At 36.1% G+C, this 22,614-nt stretch overlaps 1 protein-coding gene across 1 annotated transcript in view; it reads right to left on the bottom strand.

Moving 5' to 3' along the window:
• The window catches only part of LOC150108163 (uncharacterized), a 461,861-nt gene extending 451,795 nt beyond the window's left edge, over nt 1-10,066 (bottom strand). The window contains exon 1 of the mRNA XM_090390618.1: nt 10,011-10,066. The gene's annotated coding sequence lies outside the window, so the exon portion shown is untranslated. The remainder of the gene's footprint in view (nt 1-10,010) is intronic.
• Between the last annotated feature and the right edge of the window lie 12,548 nt (nt 10,067-22,614).

Raw genomic sequence — 22,614 nt, 5'->3', positions numbered from 1 at the left:
CATGTTTTAGCAACTTGCTTACATTCTATAACAATGTTACCATTGAACTATACAAGGGGGAATGGATACACCATGATACTTTTGGATTTTGCCCAAGCTTTTGACAGAATACAGAATGGTAGACTGTTGCATAAATTGGAGAATATGGGTTTGGATGATAGAATATTAGCGTGGATAAGAGGATAGCTGAGTGACAGATATCAAAAAGTGGTATACGGTGGATGTGGGTCTGCAAGATTTAAGGTAACCAGTGGTGTACCACAAGGATCAGTGCTTGGCCCACTGTTACTCAATCTATACATTAATGATATCGGGAAGGATTTGACAAACAACATATAGCTATTTGCTGATGATGCAAAGATAGGTAGGGTTATCAGGAATGCTGCTGATATACAGTACTTGCAGAATGATTTCAATAGGCTGGAATTGTGGGCATGGGAAAATGGGTATCAGTAAATGTAAAGTCATTCACTTTGGCGTGATTAGATATCCAATGTCTTATTATATTGGTGAGATTATGGTTGTAGAAACTGGAAACTGATGAGACTAGGGATCTTGGAGTGTTAGTAGATAGTAAGCTGAAGTTCAGGGGCCATGTAGCAAAGATTGCAAATACAACTCAAAAGATAATTGCAATGCTGAAACAAACGTTCACAGGTAAATATAAGGATGTCATTTTTGCCTTTTTTACAAGGCCTGATAAGACCTCACTTGGACAGGTCTGGTCTCCACTGTGATTCTGATATAGTGGAGAGAGTGCAAAGGAGAGTGTTAAAAATGATATCAGGATTGTGGAATACTGATTATGAAGACAGATTGAGAATTTGTAGATTGTAGACACTAGCAAACAGGAGAAAGAGGGGTGATATGATTCAGACTTACAAACTTCTGAAAGGGTCATACAGGATTTCAATTGATGGAATTTTTCGATTTATGGAGGGTGGGGAAAGGACAAGAGGGCATCCTTGGAAGCTGAGAATGAAGGCGGCCAAGAAGGGTGTGAGGGCTAGATTTTTCTCTCAGAGGGTGGTGCGTAATTGGAATGGATTGCCATTGATGTTGTGAATGCAAGCAGTGTGAATGAATTCAAGAATAAGTATGATAACTGGTGCGTGTAGTATGTGGCTTGCCTCGATGAGTCTGACTCACTGGAGGTCTCTCTTATTAATATTAATAATAATAATAAAGAAATAAAATAAAAATAAATAAATAAAAATCATTACAAGTCCTTGAACAATGTTTCGTCTATATTCATTTGGATCTAGACTTAGAAATAATTATCAGGTTTTTTAACATTTGTTTTATTAAATAATTTTCTTCGATTTTTCACGAATAACAGTTAATTCAATTTTCAGTATACAGAAATACAGATAATATATGCCATGTTTAAAAGAAACAGGTGCGTTATTGCTGTTGACATTTCCAGGGCATTTCATCATGTCTTGTCATCACAGCTTGCTCAGTAAATTGCCATCCTTCGATCTACACTCATCTAAGTAGAGTGCCTCAGGGCTGTATTCTATTCGCTTGCCCGATTTCTCCTCTAGAAAACTCTGGTTAGGATCATTGACCAATAATCCTATCCACAGGTTTGCTGATGATAGAACACTCGATTCGTCATACTCATTCGATAAACTGCGCAGTGTACAAAAACTGAAGCTTCAAAGATCTTCTGATTACCTTCAACACTACCAAAACACGGTTTTGTCTTCTTTCCGGGAAAAAAAAAATCTTAACTCACCTTTCCTTACGTTCAGTAATATGCAGATGGTCAGACAGGATCAGATCTCTATTCTTGAACTGATATTTACCTCAAGGCTCTCATGGCATAAATATATCTTCCCCAGACTCGAAAGCTGCAAGCACTCTTCACTCAAGACCCTACATTTATCCTTAGAATTACTGTTCACGTGTTTGGGGCAGTTCACTTAATACTTCCCTAAAACTCTTGATGCTGTTCAGAGAAGAGCAATTGGGCTGATAGATGATCCCTCTCTCAATGAGTCAATTCAACCACAGTCTCACAGAGAACCTGTTTTAGCTCTGTGTCTCTTTTCTACTTCCATTAGCATTGCTGCACAGATGTGGCATCCATCACTCATCCGCTTTCCAGCAGAAAATAGATGAACGATGATAAAAGAGACCAACAACTGCTCTATAACCGTTTACACAAACGCACCGAACCTGCTTTTCCACTTTCTCTTTTATTTTATCCTACCTCTGTGCTCTGTAACAGTCTTCCTCACAAAGTGTTACCAACAATTACAAGCACCGGTTTTTCAATAAAAACTGGTGTTTTTATATTGTCAACAAGCTTCTTCTTTCCCAAATCTTGCTTATACTCTACACACGACACTAATTAAAAGGTCTTCTACCTCGCATGCGATATAAACACCTTTGTGTATATAGCGGGCGAGCTGCTTGCAGAATATACAAAATAGAATTTGTTTTATTTAATAAAAAATAACTTTCTAAACAAGATCTTTTAACCTTAAGAAAACATAGGAGGGTATATACGTAATATAAATTACCATTCTACGTAAGTAATAAAAAATAAGGTGACAAATTATATTTTCTAATTTATTGACTGGACACAATAGAATATGGTTCTCCAAATATCGATATAGCACCACTAATGACTTTATGTAACTCATATTCATTTATTAGAACATCTCGTTAAAATGGGGGGGGGTAGGCGAGTATATATTTTTTCGTGGCGAGTAGGATTTTGCATAATTTGGCGACCGTTGTCATCATTTGCAAAGTGTGTGTGTGTGTACACACACACACTTTGCAAAAATAAAAATTAAGAGATAGCTAATTAATTCACAAACTTTTTTCCCCCACAAACAACATTAACACACTCCCTTAGTCATGATTACAGATGTCACTCTTCTAGTTATAGATTTTATCCGTAAATGCAGATAAACTAATACAGATATTCCGGCTCATTTTCAGGGGCGAATGCTGGTCTTGAAATTCACGCTTGCTGTTGTTATCATTCAGGGAATGAGATGTGTGATTGAAGTCTGATTAGCGGAATAATGAGTTACTGACCATTTAAAACTATGTACAGGTAACCCTCGTATAACGCGGATGTTATACGAGGGTTACCTGTATATCGAATCCGCAGAAATGCTGCGTTATATAAATCGCGTTATGCGAGTCTCAGATCACGTAGAAAAAGTAGGGTCATGTTCCGAAATCGTTTTTTTTTTTAATTATATAAACAATGACATATCCAACAAAAAAATATTTTTATTTAATTCAGGTAATTCATGTAAGTTAAGAAAACATATAAAGTATGAAACAAATACATTGTACTTAAACTTCATTGCACATAATGCATAAATGTTTTAGGCAAAATAAAATAGTGCATATTTTAATCTTTCATAGCACGAGGATTTGAGGATTGGTTAATAAACACTGGTTTTGTCATCTAATCACCTGATGCATTACTACAAAACAGTAGAGGAATTCTATCTTTGGAAACTTTGAATCCAGGAGCTGATCTTTCATTTTTCGAAATATAGGTGCGTTTTTGCACTTTTTTTTCCAATATAACCCGGATTCATCCGCATTGAACACCTGGTCTGCACTATAAATGTTTATTAAACGTTGAGAGTTTTTTGTTTAATAAGATTTTCATCCATAGGAATTTTCTTTTGAGGTGCAATCTTCTATCGAAATCATTAGAGATTTCTCCATTTTTCTATTAGAATATCGCGTACACGAGCAACGCGCTTTGCACTTATCGTTGACCCAGCAATAAACACTTTCTCGGATTTTCGCGCAGTGAAAAACATATGAAAAGATAAAGAGTTACTACAATTTGTAGACCGTGTTTTTATCGGAACTGTGTTGTATAAGTACCGCGTTATACGAGGGTTACCTGTATTTAGAAATTTATGTACATTTAATCACACAAATACAACATTTTTTTTTACAAATGATATTCTATCTTTTTCAATTTAGCTACTTGGATGCAAATTGTACCCCACTGTTCTTCTTTATGAACTGGTCAATAACATCGTCATAAAACGTTGGTTGTAACTTAATTTTCCCAAGCAACACGCAAACTTGTAAAGGCTGGCTGAAACTCACTGCCTAGAGCTACTTCGACTGCGTATGGCCCGTGTTTAAGCAACAGGGTGAGATGACGTTGAGGAAGCGGAAATGGCTATGCGCGCGCATGAAATCACAGTGCTGAAGCGAAGACCTGGAAGCTCCAACAACCGAGCAAGCCAAGGTAGCTTTGACTAGACCCGGGGTCGGCAACCTTTTGAGTCGGAAGAGTCAAAAATTACAATTTACAAAATTTCAAAGTTTTTAAAGAGCCACAAGATCTTATTGTCTTCAAGGCATTTTTGCACGGCATTCGCTATATCTTCCCCTCTAGTTTGTCCCGAGAGCGGTAGCAATCCTAGAAGTTCTTCTTTTGGACCTTGGGAAGACATATACCTGACAAAAAGGGCAACTTGTGCCGTGTCTTTTATGTCGCAAGACTCATCTATAGCAAGTGATAAGGCAGAAGAAGGTTGAATATCTTCCACCTGCAAATATGTTACATTTGAAGACATTTTAGCTATTCTCTCTTGTACTGTTTTAGCGGATACGAGAAGCTGGGCATAATGAAATATAATTTATCAAAAAACATTTTACAACGATATTTCCCAATTAAAAATACCTACCTAAATAAAATAAATAATTCTCTAATAATTTAATTATTAAAATAAATAATTTAGACACGAAACACTGTTTGTCTCACTCTCACGTACTGATTGACTATAAGTACATAGTTTCGTCTCATCTGTGGTCGCCTCCCGTGTGCGACGATCGTCGACTGGCACGAACGGACTTGTCAGAACGTGTTTATCACGGCGCAGTCTGCACATTTTAGTTTTTTTTTTTAATTTTGGCAAATATTAGATACTTAGTTTACGAGTAAAGGTGTTATGCCCAGCTATGCCGAAATCAATGAAAATTGCCAAACATATAAACTTCCGAGAGCTTCCGACGGACTGACGACAGTGACGATGCGTGTCACGGGGGAGGGGTGCGGTGAAAAGCGAGTACAAGTGGCTGAGAGATAGAATCGGTGCCTAATCCTCGTTAATCGATTCAGAACGATTTTTAAATTTTTTTTTTTTTTGATAAAATAAATAATATTTGCGTATGGAACTAAAGAGCCGCAGCTTCACATCCAAAGAGCCGCATGTGGCTCGCGAGCCGCAGGTTGCCGACCCCTGGACTAGACGAACAAGCATCGGCCTTCGATACACAACACAAAGCTCAATTATTGCCGCGCAAGCTTAAAACGTCTTCTGTCTACAAAAATAAAAGCCTAAATGGAATGCTAATAAATGCATGCATTTATTAACTAATAAATATTACTTCTTTCTCAAGTAATGAGCTTGCGTAGCAAGCATGAAGAATTCGCCACTGCTCATTTTCTAACTCAAATGACTGTTGGTTTCTATAATGACAATTTCTATAATGGATCTCGTCCTACTTCAACCGACAATTTAACTCTCCACAAAGGCCCTTCACAACACCACATAATGGTGATGCAACATACTACTCACTGGCACGTTTCCATAGAAATGGAAACTTCAGAAACACGGAATTGTCTGAAATATCACTAACTTACGGTTTTATTTATTTTCTTTCTGTTTCTTTCTTTATTATTTTTATTTTATTTATTCATTTATTTTGAGTGCTACGACAAAGGCATTCTGGTATAAATCTGAAGAGAGTCATTCCCCCCCCCCTCTCCTCCCCGCACCATGACACTGCCATCACGCCGCAGCAATTATCTATCATTTTGTTTTGCGACGATCCACTATCCAATCACGGCGATTTGTGCTCCACACAAGTCGAACCAGAGCATTCTTGCAACAGTTATTCGTAATCAGATTCATGCAGTGTAGTGCATAATTATGGCAAAAATCTCTACTACTGTGAAAACAATGTGTGGAGAGAATCTACTAATGGACAACGGAAGACCACACTTTTTCAGCACTCCTATCTTTTTCTGCATTTTACATGATTGGCCTGACTGTTTCTCAGGTTTCTTTCCGCTATATCATGTCCATCTTTTAATGACGTCGGTCACAGGTCGGTAAGGGATTCTTTAATTGTGCTGCAAGTCGGTAGGACTGTATTTGTGTACAACTCTAGAAGCGAAGTTTCTACGGTACTACCACGTTATATTGTCGGTGACATGCGGCATCTGAAAAAACAATGGCGAGAGATATAATTTTTACACCACAGCGTGTGTAGATAGACCGATAGCAGAGTCCAGAAAAGCAAAATTAGGACATATTTTAAGTTAATGCAATCTTTATATTCCTTTGCGCGTTACACCAGTTCACTATCCTTCATCTGAAAACTAAAGAGGTCAAAACGTTCCTTTTATCCTAGACGACATTCAAACCTAAACATTTTGTTACTCGCTACAGATTGTCGTATATTTATTAATATATTTGCTAATATTTTTAAAAATATTCTCTTCATGGGAGAGAAGCCAATTCTTTCTCGGAAGATAATTAACTCCTCCAGTATAAAATTTACTGGTTCGTATATTAACACAATGTGTGACAATGATGATAAACTGCTTAGTAACTTATCTGTTTAGCTCTTATTAACATTTCTTTCTATTCATCAATCCTTCGTACATTTGCCATATTGCAACATTTCCATACGGAGGATATGCAATGAGATGTTAAGCAATCTCCCATAAACAAACTTTGCAGCAATACATTACCAGTACATTCTGATATTTATGTAAACGTTTCTTTCAAGCTAACTGTACAGACTTGGTGTTCGATTATGAGATACTGAAAGATTTTTTTTTTTTTTTTAAATCTTACAAATATAAATCATAGTTCGAGTTTTGAACGCTCAGTTATAAATAATAGTTTTGATCATTATAATAAACAAACAAGCATCGAAGCGAAATCATGGCGTTAAACACGGACAATGATTGAGTGCGCACACAAGAGCTCTTCAGTTCTTATGTGAACAGGTACAATCAATAAGCAAAAAAAAAAAAAAATTAAAAAAATGGGAATTCTGATTTATCAAAAGCAAAGCGTGATCAAGCAAGAAAAGATATAATAACGTACAAACAGTTATGCCCCGAATAACAACGAGCAAACTAAATACGATACATTATTGATGGGCACTTTCCCCCATTCTGTTTGACGTTAGGTACGAAAAATAATAATATTTGTTCGTTATTTTTAAAAAAAATATATTGTCTAATGCGCATGTCGCTATTAAACTTCTAGTAACCTATCAATATTATGTTCACCAGTTTATGCAACAGCCATTCATGTGGTATCCTATCACGTGCCTTAGAAGAGTCCAACAGTATCGTCGTTTATCCATTCCCTTTATCCAATTCATCCGTAACATTATAAAATATGAATATATTTTACAATGTTATACTAGCATAATAATAGCTTGACTGCAAACCAGTTTTTGTAGTTCTTTTCAGGTTTTCTAAAATCGTTACATCACTCCAAAGATACTAACAGGTAGGTAGGTAGATAGACACGTTCGTTTTTGTACAACGGGACATTCTTTCCAGACCTGCGGGAACTTTACTGAGCTAAGACTCAAATTATACAATCCAAGTCAAGGGCATAACCAGTTCAGCTGAACATTAATTTAGCATTCGTATAGATATCCTCCCTCTCTCTATTGGTGAATTTTTGTCCAAGTCAGCTCTAGGACCATCCTCGTGCACTCTGTCTGTTCATCCAATGTAATCACAGCGATGCGCTCCATGTTGCATACACTAGGTTGATAAAATTTTGCGAAGCGCGTGCTTGTAGCATAGTGATAAACGTCTTCACGTAAAAAAAAAAAAAGTTATAACTAAATCGATTAAAAAAAAAACTTAATCCACCCATGATGTGCTATGGGCTTACCCGTTTCCGTGGGTGAGAGTCACATTAAAAAAAAAAAAAACACCTCGCCAGCACTTATTTGATTACAAAATTTATAAGGTTAAAGGAAGACAAAGAGCATTTAAACAAACATTGGATATGATTTACACAAATTAGACATCATGCAAGTTAGTACGGCGTTATGGGAATACACCAAACAATCTGCAAAAATGATACTCACCTCTACGCTCTTGGAAGAAGAAGAATCAAAGTATGAAAATCTGGACATCCCTCGCTCCATTAAATGAGTGTTTCAAATTAGAATATTGTTCTCTATTGGACCATGCAAAACATTTTGTAACGATACAGATTTTTAATGGAGACAATAACTAATCTAGCTACCAAAGTTGTTTCACTGGTGGCAATAAATTAGGTTACCATAAATAATGATGACGCGAAACGTGATTTTTTATGATCATTTCCATATTTGTTTCATTAGTCTCATTTGAAGGCTTACAACAGCAATGTTACATTTCAAATGGTTTTAACATTGGGTCAAACCTTAAACGATGTCCCACTTTTTTTTTTGGGGGGGGGGGGGTGTTTGAATCCCCATCCTTCGTCACAAACACCTGCAACGTAGCTTTATATCCCACCACCTGAATGTCACATCACAAGTTAATATGTATCTAGAAATAATATATATATATATATGCATCTAGAAATTATATATATATATATTTTTTTTTTTTAAATCCATAAAAAATACGAAAGCTAATTTCGACTTTTGTAGTTGAATTTTTTTTACTAATCGTACATTTTAGATAAAATATTATGAAAGGTTCAATAGTAGCTTTTTAGCAATCAGCCGCTAAAGTAAACGTTTACCTAACGTGTATAATTATTAAACCTTAACCCTGTCTTCTGAGAGAAGAAACGTAATCGCAGGCGATGCTCCAAGCAAAATTCATTTGCAGTTGTACTGCGCATGACGTAATCAGCACTTACAGAATATAACAGCTACTTGTTGATTTAGATACAGTACAGCATAACAAGAAATGCATTTACTATTTTCGTTCTTTATCGTATGTGTTTAATTGAACATAAATAATATTTCCCAATACTTTTGTTTCTTCTTCTTCTTATTATTATTAATGGCGTTTTGCCTGATTTGCTTAAGCAAATAATAATAATAATAATGAACGGTTGATTTCGGCATGCAGCTAAAACTATAAAAGCAAATCTATTGACAATAAATAAAAAGAAGATCATAGAGGTGATACGAAAACTGAAGATGAAGATAATGCAGATGTTTGGGGGGAAAATACTTTGAAAGACTGTTAAATGAAACAAGAATGATAGCAGAAAATATTCAAGAGGATTGCAGTCAGAAATACATGAGGTAGAAAAAGTCACAAAATTCTGAAATGTTGAAAGGCAGAAAAAAACGCATTTTTCGGCTAAATCTCGCGAAATGACAGCGCAGAATGAGAAGGCGTATTGTCGTGATGAAAGATCTAATCATTCGCAATCTTTGGATCTTTTCAACCGTTCAAGGACTTCTTTGTAGTAAATTTGATTGGCAGTCACTCCAGGAGGTATAAATTCTCGGCGGACCACGCCATGACTATCGCAAAATATGACAATCATGATTTTCGTTTCGGACTTGTTCATGCGCGCCTTCTTTTACCATATGCCCCCTTAATTTTATGAAACTTTTAGGTAGCACTGTCGTTCAGTTTAACACAAAATTTAATCGCACAACTTTGTTCAAGATTTCGCTTCTCCATTTTCGTGACAAAAACACCAGACATACAGTTACTAAACACACTAAATCCACAGGTGTTTTCTCTGCCGACGAGGAACTGGCACTAAAGGGAAAAAAAAGCAGGAATAATTCTAACATACTACATTATGGTCGGTTCGACAGTGCTGCCAATTGTCACAATAATAATAAAAAAAAATCATTACTTTTCGGTAGACCTCGTATATCATGTACTGAACATTAAACTCCTTCACGCTCTTAGTATTCACAATAAATGTCGCAATGCGTTCCTCCCCCACAAGTCTCTGCTTTAAAATAAATGAATAATAATATAAAAACATCATATTCACCATTCCACTCCACAATTTTCAAGGATAGTCCCTAATTCGTTGTCCTTTCCTCTTGTAAATGCAAGTTTTCTTACTATTTGAAAAAAAAAAAAGTTTTAATTATTTCGATATAAACATAATTATATCATCACAACATAAAACGCGTTGAATGATTCATAAAAGAGTCAGGTGTTATGAAGAAAATTCATTGTAATTGTAGAAGTTATAAGAGCAAAAGTCAGAAATAAATTTACTTATTTACTTCGCATTTTAAAGATAAAATCTTCACGCATTTGCTTTTTTTTAAACATTGAAGAAACTCAGTGTTCTGATATATATATATATATATATAAATATCAGATTATATATATCTATAATCATTCAAGGACTACTCCTTACGCGATATGATTATATAATAAACACTGCAGCAGATAAAATATTTAATATGTAATATAGTTCGTCTGTTTACACTAAAATAAATTCAGAAACATAAACATTAACCAGTATCTAGATGGGACATTAAATGTGTATAAAGTATAAACTTAAATCCCTTAGTTATCAACTAAAAAAAAAGGAACGGTATTCGTACAGTTTCCGATTACTATCTTGCTTACAGAAGAGATATATCCGTCTTCTGGTAACATAACACAAACAAACACTGCAGTCTCTTAAAACTGTCACAACGAACGTGAATTACTTGATACGAGATTACATGACGTCATGAAGCAACTGCGTTTTCTGACAAAAAACAGAACAAAATTAGCAGACGCCTTCTTGAAAGTTAATCTCGCAAGCATTTTTCCCCCTGCTGTTATTAAAAATAGAGTATATGTTTTCTCATTTGCAGACAATTTTTTTTCTTGGATTGAAATAAAAATCCGTATAGTTCTCATCCAACCAAGGTAATATTCAGGTTTATTTATTTATTTATTATCCTTGAAGAAAAGAGCGAAAATAACTTCTATATATCAGAATTTTAAAATAGTGGACAATTATTTACTTATTTATTGCGATATTGGTAATTTTCTTCTGTATGATGTAATTATATTAGCGATCTCACGTTACTGTAAATTGCACACGCTCCCTTTCCTTCTCTACAGGATTGAATTTAAGTATTGGCCTTTGGATTTTACAGTGCACTTTTTTTTCTTGATTATAAATATAATAATTATACATGACTTTGATCTGATAACATTATTTTAGCATTTATTTTATATTTATAATGAATTTAAAAAAATCAATAAATGTATTAAAATTACATTTATAATTTTTAAATATTGCAAATTAAATTATAAAATAATTAAAAGAAAATTTAGTAAGTACCTTTCGTAATTGGTCGTTGTACTGTAGCTTTTGCTTATGCAAAAATAAGGCATTGCTTATATAGTGCCAAATTTAAATGGCAGTTTTGTTGTACCAAATACATGCATTTGCTTTTGTATAAAATATGTACATTTGTTTTTGTTATGCCAATACGCACTTGCATGTTAGCTCTAAAACAAAATCAGCCTACTAGTATTATTATAAACGGAGTGTGAAATCTTCCATCCCTTGGTCAGAGTGACCATGAGGTGATCACTTGCAGAGTGACCAGTGATTCGAGGACGTCTGTTAGAAAGGGATATACTGTATATGGAATTATAAGTGGAATTATAAGGCTGGTAATTATGAAAAGCTCACGCTGTCAGTAGACAGCTTGCGGTAATAAATTGGAAAGAGGAACTGGATGGAAAGGATATGAATGCTGCTTGGGCCTTATTCCAGAACTATTTGGTGGAGGCAATATCAGAATGTATTCCAAAGGTTAAGAATGCAAATAGAGCAGGTATGAAATGGATGAATCAAGAGATAAGGTATGCAATCTGGAAGAATAAGAAGGTATTACGAAGAAGCATAAGATGAGTAGTTATAACAACCAGTTGCACGAGAAGTAGAAAGAGCAGGCGAGGAGGCGACTCGCTTGATAAGGATAGCAAAAGTGCAGTATGAGTAGCAGTTAGCTAAAGCGGCCAAAAAGAATCCCAATGAAAATTTTCGATATGTGGCCAGTAGAAGAAAGAATGAGTATGAAAGGATGGAATTGATTGGTGAAAATGGAGGAATGATAACCGCTGCGGAGGATATATAGTTGAGGTATTGAATGAGCAATTTATAAAGGTATTATTGTGAATGTGAAGGTGAGTTAGCCGAACTCATAGTTTTTTTTTTTTCACCCGGAAAGTTGTGTTTTTTGTCCCCCAGAACAGGCAAACCATCCCCGTGAACACACGCGGATTATAGTCATGAATACGTCCCAGTCATATGCTGGTCCTGAGCTCTGATAAAATTGGGGGAGTTGGGGAAAGCAATGGTGAACTACTCTGTAAAAATCTGCAATTTACTTTGTGGATTACCCACAAAGTATTCCCCACCAGGAATACTTTGTGGGTAATATCTACAAAGTCAGATACGATCGGAAACGACTCAAAGGGAAAATCAGATTGTGAATGTGACATCATGCAGAACTTGAAAGCAGTGGGAAAAAAGAAGGAGGAGGAGGAACTCTAGTAAGTGAACAGGAGGTATATGAGGAATTGAACAGACGTGATGTAAATAAGGCTATGGGACTTGGTGCTATTTCACCACGTGTTTTGAGGGAATGTGCCAGAGAGTTAACAACAGCTTTTGCACATCTTTTCAACATGAGTCTCTCACTGGGTCAAGTTCCAAAAGAGTGGAAAGAGGGTAAAATTGTTCCAATTCATAAGGGAGGTGATAAGAGTAAGGCTTTGAATTATAGACCAATCTGTGTGTCTGGAGTTGTGGTTAAGGTATTAGAGAAGTTAGTTAGGACTAAGATTCAGAATTGGGTTGACAACACAAAAATACTCTTTGGTGGTCAGCATGGATTTGTTAAAGGAAGATCGTGCTTTAGCAGTCTGCTTATTTTTTTATAATAAAGTGACAAATGCAATGGATAAGAATGTTGCATACATAGTGGTATATTTAGATTTTGCAAAGGCCTCTGATAAATTGTCACATGACAAACTGGTAATTAAATTGGAACGGATGGCGCTAAACAGTAGATTAGTTTTCGCTGAATTGTAGACTGGCTGCTCTAATAGGTATCAGCAAGTTGTCTGTGGAGGAGCGAGATCCCAGAAGAGGGAAAATTATTAGTGGTGTATCTCAAGGGTTTTTTTTTGGTCAATTGCTGTTTAATTTGTATGTAAATGATATTGGGAAAGGTGTGAATGGTGATATGGAGTTGTTTGCAGATGATACAAAGTTGGGGAGAGCTATCAGGAGGAGAGCGGAGGATGCTATGGCTTTGCAATAAGACTTGAATACATTCGCTGAATGGGTAAATGAGTGGGGAATATCAGTTCAATGTTGCGAAGTGTAAGGTTTTGAAATTTTGGAAACAGAGATGGGATGTGGAGTACACAATCGGTTGAAATATCTTGGAAGACGCAGAACACGTGAGAGATAGAGATCTGGGAATGATTGTGGACAAGGACCTAACATTTCGGGGACATGTTGCTAAAATTGTGAGGACAGCACATCGGATAATGGGAATGATGCGGAGGACACTGACTTGTAGAAGTAGGATGTTTGGTTTCCTTGTATAAGGCTTTGATCAGGCCACATATGGATTACTGTGCACAGATCTGGTCACCTGGTTTTCAAAAAGATGAAAATATTGGAAAAGGTTCAGAGATGATTCACTATGATGGTTTCTGGTCTCTGGAATGTTGAGTATGAAGGCAGATTGATAAAATGCAATTTGTAGAAATTGGTGGATAGATTGAGGAGAGGGGATATGATCGAGACATATTAGCTGTTAAGAGGTTATTGCCAGATTAATGTCGGGGAGGTTGTGAACAGAATGGGTGCAGATAAGGAGAGAACAAGAGGTCATCCGTGGAAGCTGTATAAAGAGAGTGTAAACAAGGGGGGGGGGGGTGAGGAGAAGGGTTTTTTTTTTTTGCATAGAGAGTGGTGAGTGATTGGAATGCATTGTCCGAGAGTGCGGTGAGCGCGGAGACAGTGAAGATATTTAAGGCACGGTATGATAAATTCCAATATGTGTGTGTGTAACAGTGGGATCTCCCGTGATGAGCCTTTTGATTCCATGACGGTTTAATAATAACAACAACACATAACTTCCAATTATTTAGCAGCTGATAATCAGCGCCACTTTTTTTAAAAGCATTTCTTTGTCATTGTCTTTTTTTTTTCAAAAAAGCGATGTCTGTGGGGAGATGGAGTACATATTATTCCTGTTATTTGTTGGTATCAAAACAACGAAGAAAAAGTCAACATTCACTTATATACCCATTCGCATAGCAAACAACAAATATGAGAAAAGTAAACAACACATTGTCAACCAGAAAGCAAAAATTGACTAGAAGTTGTTTTTCCTAGCATACGCAAACTGTACGCAGTGTAGCTGAAAAGGAGCAGTCTTATTGGAAAAACCTAGGTTCGAAACCCCCCCCCCCCGAAGGAAGATTCATAGAACGTTATCAGAATATGAATTAGCTGATTTCAAATAGTCTGATATTTTTTATACTTTCTCAAAACTGACAAACCAGCCTTAGCTGTTTTGACATTAATTTTAATCAACATAAGCCACTAAATATTTTTCACCGCGACTTCTCTTCTTCTCAACAATGAAATCTGGACTCAGTTAAAAATCATTTTCATTCAACTCGACTTCCATTGCAAAGTTTTTAATAAAGAATATCCAAAATTATTTTAAGATCTTTAACATTAGAATAAAAGTGCGGGCAATCATTAAAAAAGAATCGTATCTCGATAGCATTCTCATACAGTGATGCCATTCATTATTACAAGCATGGAATTAGGAAACTGCTTTTGGCTTAAGTAGTGTCCATAACTACACATAATTCCAATCTTTTCTACCATTAAAATGATGTAATTGAAGTCGAAACTGACAAGAATGGAGAAAGTTTAACGGACATCCTAATATCAAATTTCATAAAAATTCGTTCATCCATCAATGATCCAACAGAAACCAAATTTTAGTAAAGATCCGAAATATCACATTTCAATAAAAACTCATCCGGTCAGAGAGAAGTTGTTACACGAGTACATACTGAATCTAATAGTGATTACTCATCTTGAGAAATGTTTCAGCTCAGAAGAGAAGTATTTAAGATAACTACTGACTATGGATGACTAATCTCTCTCTATTCAAAAAGAAACAACAACAACAAAAAAAGTTTCGTTTTAGGTGGATGTGACGTCATGCTTCTATGAAATCTAAGAGTAAAATTAAACTTCCGGAAATCTCTAAGAACTAAGACAAATGTGACGTAATGATTCCGTGTTACCATGGGAACGGTAGGTTCTACTTTCATGAAGTAGTTCGTGTATCGGCAAGGTGTCTTGGCACAAGGATAAGTGCATGCTCTTACGTTCTATATTGAAGTTTGTTTGTTTTTTAACTGAAAAAAAGAAACAGAATAAAATAAGTATCAACAGCACTGTTTAGGACAGTTTTTATTGAATAAAAACGTTGGCAGACATATTTGAGGGCTTTTTTTTACGCTGAAAGAATTTATTTCCAAATATAATAAATATGGAGTACAAAACGAACAATTCTTTTGAACAAGAATATAAATTCAAGTTCCGTGTCATCAAAATTAAAGAAAACTTGATTATTTTCGATGAAAACGCCTCTTTTGCATGAATTAAATCAGTGCCATTGCCAATAAACCATGATTTGCGTATTCCACAGAACAAACACATAACAATTCGGTTATTTTACCAGTCGAGATGAATCACTTTCTGTCACGAATGGATGGAAATTTCGGACTCCCATCAACATTTTCTTAGGTAACACGGGTGATTTACTCGGGCGGGATGTTATTTATCACCGAATAGGGAAATATTAGGCAAAGGCATATTTCATTCTTTTACGGCGAAATATAGAAAGGAAGAAAAACACGCACGGCAAAGAAATGACAACGGACAGGAGAAGAGTGATTTATTTGGCTGATTTGTTTGATTGGCTTTGCAGTATGGAATCTGAATTTTTAACTAACTGGCATGCGCTTGAAAAATACCGAATGCGTGATTTAAATATTAAAGATATAAGCCTGATGCTTCTCTGTTTCCAAGGCAATTGAGATGCCACGAGATTTGAATATCAAAAATGAATGCTAAGAATTATCGGCAGAGTCAAAAATAATGACGATAGGATTATTTTGCAGAGGAATTCCATAAGTAGGAGAAAAATTAAGCAAAAATTTATGAAATTTATAAAATTTTATAAAAAAAAATGTATAAAATTTTATTAAAAACTTTACGAATGAATTTTTTGTTAAAATTCATTCACAAATGGGGTGAATGAATTTTATTACAAGTACAACGATCTTTTTAGAAACTTTTTAAGTTTTTTTAGGAAATATACATTTGATACGAACAAATCGGCCTTCAGAACACACGCAATTTATAGACAAAAAATATTATTGTTGGTGGTGATGATGGGCGATAGATGGCGTTGATGGTAATAGTGTCGTAGTTGGAGAATTAAGTAGTAGTGGAGAGGATGAGATGCATTTAGCGAAACAGAGTAGTGTGCCCTCCCACGGTGAGTCCTTGGACTCCCTAAAGGTGTCACGTTTGCAGTTATTTATCGCCGGCATCTCATTCCATCTTGAATGTTGCTTAATATTTAACGCTCACTCTGTTCGGCTACACTGGATGAGTACAAATATGTAATATTACGAATAGTTAAACAAGAAGGCAAAGTGTACTTCATAAACAGAATACACAGTATTTTCAAAGGTGTTTTAGATTTTGCTTAGCTTTAGGACTTTATTAATTTATTTAATCTCCCACGATTAAAAAAAAAACACTGCACAATTAAACCTCATTCGCTATCAACCAATGGTACCATTGGCTAATTCTTCATCCTCATTTCGATATGGGTCTTTACAAAGGATTTTATTATCATTGCTACGTGGCACCACCATAAAGCCCAGGAACTCGTTGCGAGAAGGATTCTATATCATGCAACAACATACTACATCCACACAACGCCATCTACCGCTCGCTAATAGAATTTTTGTCTGTTAGTTTTGGCTGATTTGCCTGTATGTGAGTTTTTCTTCCTGCTCGTCTCAGAGATAAAAACCACGCTTCCGCCATGTGAGATCGGCTTAGTTATTGGAGGCCTGAAATGCAATTATAATATTATTAGCAGTAGCGATTTTTTTTAGTCAGAAAAATAGTAATCAGGACAGGAAATAAAGAGGACATCTGATTAAAAATAAAAACATCTGAGAATGTAAGCGTTGCAAATGAATATTTCGTATCTTGTTGGATTTCGCAAAACCATTTGACAGAATACCGCATGCGAGTTTGTAAAAACAAATGGGAATGGATACAAGATTGGTGAGATGGATAAGAGGGTGGCTGTCAGACAGGCATCAGAGAGTAGTGCACAGTGGAGCGGACTCAAAGGTCAAAACAGTGACCAGTGATATTCCACAAGACTCTATGTTTGGTCCACTGTTGTTTAATCTGTACATTAATGATATTTGAGACAATTCACAGAGTGATATTCAGTTGTTTGCTGATGATGCTAAGTTGGGAAGAACTACGGCACATAAAGATGATGTAGCGATCCCGTAGAATGGTTTGAATCGGCTATAATTGTGGTCAAAGCATAATGGGTTTTCTTTTAATGTGGCAAAATGTAAAGTTATTCACATTGGATTGAAAAAAAAGTTTCGGTCTGTGTACTCTTGATGGGGGTTCGTTGCTGGAAATTGATGAAACCGGGAAGAGTAAGAGTTATGGTTGATAGGGAACTGAAGTTCAGAGGTTATATTGCAAAAAAATTGCAAAGCAGTTCAGAAGATGACTTGGATGCTCAAAAATACGCTGACTAGCATGGACAAAAAAAAAAAGTCATTATTCCTCTTTGTAAGACTCTGATAAGCCCATACTGGAAGTGCTCATATTTGGTGGACCGGGTTTCTTGGAGGATGCGAAGGTGGTTGAGAGAATTCAGAGGCGAGTAACATTCCACAGGCGGTTGTGCGCCTGTGGAATGTTCCGTACGAGGATAGATTGAAGATTTGTGGGTTACAAAAATTGGCAAATAGAAGGAAAAGAGGTGACAGAAGAGAAACATTAAAGCTGCTAAAATTATTTTACAGAATGGAGGTCGGGGCAGGTGGTGAGAGAACTCAAGATCATTATTGGAAGCTGAGTAAAGTTTCAGTTAGCAAGAATGTGAAATCTAGATTTTTTTTTTTTTCCCCTACAAGGGTGGTGACTTGAGTGGAATGAGTTGCCTGAGGTGGTTGTCAGTTCTTCGTGTGTGAATCAGTTTAAAGAGAGGTACGATAGGATTGTGTTGATAAGAGTTACCGTAGTTTCTTACTCCCGCCGTGAATTTAGTTACACAGTGAAAGGTATGATAGGTATTTTGTGAACGATGTTTCTGGATCTTCCGCGATGAGTCTTTGGGCACCATGGAGATACCCATTGACAATTTTTTTTTAATAATAATAGTTTATTATCTCTCAAATAATTACAGGAAAATACTAAAATTTAAGCAACAATGCAACTTTTTCTTGCAAATGGTTCAGTAAAAATTATAATTACTCGTAATATCATTATCATTTGCAGAATTTCTCATTGACACGAGTAAAAAGCGTGTATTATTACCATTAATAATAATCATAGTAATACTTTACACTTAATAACTCACAATTACACAAGTTAAACAATATTACTTATGTTGCAGTTTACATAATAATAATACTTTTTATTTATTTAAATATATAAATTAAATAAATAATTTTAAATTTAAATATATAACTTAAGTATTACTGTCACATTTTCTGTTTACTACAAGTATTCATTACAGAATATTAAGTAAATAATGTTAGATAAATACTACTACTGGGATGCAATGTCTCAACTGCATCCTTTGTAATTAGCTTATCTGAGGATGACACTCGTTATATATATTTTATTGATTTGGTTGCTGTGTTGGAAGTAGGCAGGGGTTTGGGAGGTCAAATGAATGATCTGAAAGGTCTGATCAAAGTGAAATTGCCGATATGTTCTGGTGTTCTTGCATCTGTCTTGGTGGTTGACATTCTTTTTTATTGGGAGTTTCTTTTTGAGCTAATTAGGAGGCTTTTTTTTTCACTGTGGCAGCCTTTCTATGTCTTCTGAGCTTTTAATTTGTATCGGCTTTGAAGTTTGTGACTTCCTTATGAAATCTTGGCATCTCTGATGCACAAAAATTGGTAATTTTTTTCTATTTTTGCTTTTCTTGCTTGGTACAACAGATTCTGGTTGAATGGTGTTAAATATTCGGATAGGAAGATTGGTGTATTTTCTTGCTGTGCGTTCAAGTCCTTGGCAACTGTTTTTTCTGCCTGCTGGCTTTTATGAGATTGTCTCTTGTGGACTTACTCATAAGACGAACTATGACTGGTGCAGGTCGTGGCAAGCCTTGGTTTTTGCTCTTCCTAGAAATCCGATTTACGGTCTGAATGTCGTTAAGCTGTAGGGGGATGTCAATTGCATGGCCTAATTTTAAAACTATGTCTCTGAGGTTTTCTGTAGGTGCAGTTTCAGGAAGACCGTTTATGACAAGATCTTCTTTATGTTGTTGCTAATTTAAACGTTCGTATTGTAGTTTTAGAGAATGAAGTTCTTGACGGAGTTCGGTTGTCTCTTTCATCAAATTGTGTTGCCTGTCTTTTAGTGCGTTAATGCTCATTTTAATGTCTTTTACCGTTTGCAACACTTCTGTCACTGCTAAATTATTATGTTTTACCAAATCTTCATATTCACTACATTTTTTTTTTTTTTGTTCGTTCTGTTTATCAAAGAGTTCTTGCACAAGGTCTACTAAGCTGGCTTTTATGGTCTCTAGACCGTTTCCTATTAGTATTTAAACAGTTGAAATTATAGGACTCACCTGCATTTTTTTGTCTGTTCAGTTCGTCGGCTGATTTTGCGTCTGGTATAATCGGCTGCGTCGTAGGTGGCTGCTTTAGGTGCGTTTCTTTGTTCTTCCTACAGAGTGCGCACTTCCATTCCTCGCGTGTTACATCGGATTTATATTTATGTTGCCCGGTTGTTTCTGAAAAGCTGGCACATTTTAAGTGTAGAATCCTACTGCATTTCGTACAAGTTATATTATTTCCGTCGGACGATAAATCCTCCAGGCATTTGATACACTTCATGACTCACCGTTCTTCCCTTAGGCAGTATTGGCGTGATTGTAAAGATGGCGAAGTCCTTTGTTCTTCGCTCGTTGTTGACCACGGTCCTCTCTGTTCACTTTTCAACACTTCAAAATTTGGCTTCTTCTTCGCCGATCTCGTCGAATTTTATATCACGGTCTTCGGCGTGATAAGTAGGGCTACTTGGGAACACTTTCAACTTAAAACAGGAGTTAGAACCACTTTAAAACTATAAAAAACTGGAGCAGCGATATCACCGTGCGCCCGTTCGTATGCCTACACAGCGCAATAATAATAAGTGCTCCAGATGGACCAAAGTGCTCCATCAATACCGATTTAGCTACGGAGGTTCTTTCCCTCTATTATATAGAGTAAACATTTTTTTTTACGCAGAAAAATGTTAATTTGCTTTGCTTAAATCTTGCTTTCAAAACACAGAACCAAAAGTCAACGTATTATTTTCTCTTCCAAGTTTATTTAAAGACAAAATTTAGTGATAACATCTCGTCTAGCGAGCCACTTCTGGCACGAATTCCACCCGTTGGCTATCACTGATATAACATCTCTTGATTAATCTGTTCATATAAAACGTCACCTTTATCTTATTAAATGTTATAATCTTTCCAATAACCTTATGTGTAAACCGAAGCTTGTGTGGAGGAAGGATAAATGGGCGTGAGGAGCACAAAATGAAAGTTGGTTTAAAAGATCGTCTACCGCTTTCTTGTGTTCTTAAATCAACAAAAGGCAATTCTGGGCTGAAAAGGCAACTAAAACCTTTAATTGAAAAGCAGTGAAATATAAAACCAAGCAATGCAAAACAATATGATGTTTTCCATGCATCCGCATGTTGTTATTATTATTATTATTATTATTATTATTATTATTATTACATAACACCTCCAAGGAGTCCAAGGACCCGTCCTGGGAGGGCACTCTACTCAACTTCGCTAAATGCATCTCATCCTCTCCACTACTTAATTCTTCTGCTACGAGACTACTACCATCAACGCCATCTACCGGCCATTATTACCAACAACAGTATTTTTTTTCTATAAATTGCGTGTGTTCCGAAGGCCAATTTGTCTGTACGCCAGAGGTAAAACCCTGCTACCTCAGTGTTGAGATCGGCTTCAACTGAAAAAGCCCATATAAGGATTCCCCTCGTCACGACGAGAATCGAACTTAGGTCTTTTCCAATCGAAGGGCGCAATGTCGCTGTTCTTCCAATTGCGCTACGGATTATCCATTACTTTCGCCCAACATCCACGAATGATTTCTTCTTCTTGTCCTTCCCATTATTTGACCATTTGAAAAATCTCTCTCTCGACAGCTTTAATGTCTCAAACATATCATCACTACGTCTTCTGTCTCCCAAACTTACAGATTACATGCCTTCAATTAATGGACAGTATATGGCGTACGACGTGTGTGGATGATGCGTAGTGGCGTAATGTGAAATAAAGGATTAGGTAGTGGAGATGGTGGATGGTATGCAATGTAGGGAGTCTTCCCATGATGTGTCCTTGGACTCCTTAGAGATGTCACGTTATAGTAACAATTAAACTCGTTAGCACTTATTTTTGCAAAAACATACGCATCGTGACAATAATAATTTCGGCCAGTGCCTTTGTAAAATTTCTTGTATTCTTGTAGTCCTTGAAAGAAAGACGATCTTCCAATTTTGCTGATTCACTGAAGTCCGAGAAGCACGAACGGATTTGGCCAGTTTCTTTGGTAGCGACTGCAATTATCGAGAACAAACAGTTCAGCTTTCCCATCGCGCTGAAACTAAAACGCTGCACGTTTCACGCACACACCTTAATAAGCGGAAAAATCTGTTGTTATTGGACTTTCAGAACCGGAGCATTTCAGAATCGCGCAAGTAAATCACGTCTATTCTCTTCCCTTTCTTATTTGTGAACACCAGCGGAGCATCTAAAAGGCATCTCTCAAATCCAGCTGTTTCTCCTAGCCAAGATAGAGTGTTGCTGGCTTAGCTAGTCGAACAGATCGCGTCTCTGTTTTCTAACCATGAACACGTTGTGGTTCGAATACCTTAACTCAAAATTGTAAGGTTAATAGAAACAAGCCTTCTGCGTATAAAATGAATAGTCATGGATATAGTAGCCTACCGCATTATCACACTCAAGGGATTCTTCTATTTTTAAAGTGCTCATAGGTTTATATTTATAAATAAGCAATCTCGTAAAAGAAGTGTATCATTTTTTTTTTAAAATTTATTTTGATCCTTGCAAGCACGTCAACTCACAACATTATTTATTTGTCGTTCAAAAGAACCAATAGAATTTAAGCCTTTCCACATAACGCAGCTAAACTTAACTTGGGCACGTGCACACGTAAATTTCTTTCACTTACCGCTAACTCATTAGCAT

Source organism: Typopeltis vanoorti, chromosome 3 (genome assembly GCF_054136105.1).
Source record: "Typopeltis vanoorti isolate ZY-2024b chromosome 3, IOZ_Tvanoo_1.0, whole genome shotgun sequence".
Taxonomy (NCBI): domain Eukaryota; kingdom Metazoa; phylum Arthropoda; class Arachnida; order Uropygi; family Thelyphonidae; genus Typopeltis; species Typopeltis vanoorti.
This window is presented reverse-complemented; position numbering and strand designations above follow the sequence as displayed.